At 32.4% G+C, this 1601-nt stretch overlaps 1 protein-coding gene across 1 annotated transcript in view; it reads right to left on the bottom strand.

Annotated features, from left to right (window-relative positions):
* Positions 1-1601, bottom strand: part of INADL (InaD-like (Drosophila)) — a 339614-nt gene that overhangs the window by 304255 nt on the left and 33758 nt on the right. The gene's annotated exons all lie outside the window — the stretch shown is intronic.

Raw genomic sequence — 1601 nt, forward strand, 5'->3', positions numbered from 1 at the left:
AAATACATATCTAGTAATGTGGAGAGAAAGCTTGAGAATAGAGCAATGACCATGGGGTTGATTTGGTTCTAGGCTTCACATTCCTGGTTCTAGGTGGCACCATCTTACAAGCTGTAGATGCAATTCTGAAGCAAAAAGTTTTAAAAACTTTAAGACTGCAAAGTCTATGCCCTATCCTTCCTTTTCCCCAATTTTAACAGGAATCTAAATGAATGGAGGCTTTAGATTGAAATAATGAGTACAAAGCTATGTGCTTTGTTGTAAATGCTACAGAAGGCACTAGAAGGGACTGGAAGTAGAAAGCAGCAGTATAGCAGAAATGCCATTCAACTCAGAAACATCTGGAAGGACTTAGAGAAAGAAAACAGAAGAAAGGAGGACATGATTGTGAAAAAAGGAATAAAGAATTGCTGGACTTCTACTTCAATAATGATAATTTTACAGTGTTTTTAATCCATGCAACAGACTTGAAATAAACAACTACTTAAGAGAAAGTCAGTGGTCCTGATGAAAAATAAAGGTAAAGATGCCTGTGTAAATCAAACCACTCTTGAACAGAATTGTGCCCTGATCAAAGAATAAAGAAAATGTCTAGTAAGTGTTTTCATACTTGGCTTAGCCAAAGGGCATTTCACCATAAAGTATATATTTAGTCACTTCCTAGGCAATGTGTTTTTTTCCTATTTTACCTCAACTCTTAATTTAAAACGATGTAGATAATTTGCATCTGTCACTGAAAGTCAAACATTTTCTTCTTACAGAAAAACAGGTGTTCTAAGGAATTCATAAGTACAAAAATAGTCATTAGATTGATAGGAAAGACACCAAAATGACAGCTACGTTTTCTAAGTCCAGAAGCCCAAACATTGCATTTTATTGATATTTTCTGATCAACATTCTCCTTCTATAACCTGTCTACTGTGTGAGGAAACTTAAAGAAATAAAGTCCCTTTTGTTCTTCAACAGAAATCATAAATCAATGAAAGCCAATAAATAGCTATGCCAAAACTCAAGCACGTAGTGTACTAATCAAACCTTCCATATAAAAGTTTATTAACCCATAGATTCTTTCAAAAGAGAAAAGAAATTATGTGTTTTGGTAAAGATAGCATAGAAGGGAGAAAAATTAAAACAGATAATGCAACAGGGGTACAATTATAGTGAAAATACTAACAGTATCATTTACACAGCTAAAAAGAAAAGTACTTTAATCCAAATTAGCAACTTTGGGCTAAAAAAAAAAAACTTTACTTTATATCTTAAGTTCTCTGATAAGCTGTAATGGATAATAATTTCAATTCAAAAAATGTTTGAAAACCTATAATAATTCAAGCCTGAGCTACAAAAGAAGAAATCAAATTAGTTTCTTCAAAAACTAAAAAATAGCACCAAATACTTCCACAACTCAGAAAACAAAATCACGAACATGTTGGATTCCGCATCAGTTATATTATTGATCTTAAATCAAAAGGAAACATGTCATTGACAGAAAATAGTAACTTTGTAAAATAAAATAAACACTTTTTCCCTAAAGGAATGAAAAGGAAGAAATTAAATCCAGAGATACCTAACCTATCCTGCTCGAATCGCTCAAAGCAAAA

The sequence above is a fragment of the Propithecus coquereli genome, unplaced genomic scaffold (genome assembly GCF_000956105.1).
Source record: "Propithecus coquereli isolate 6110/MARCELLA unplaced genomic scaffold, Pcoq_1.0 Scaffold14, whole genome shotgun sequence".
In the NCBI taxonomy this organism is placed as follows: domain Eukaryota; kingdom Metazoa; phylum Chordata; class Mammalia; order Primates; family Indriidae; genus Propithecus; species Propithecus coquereli.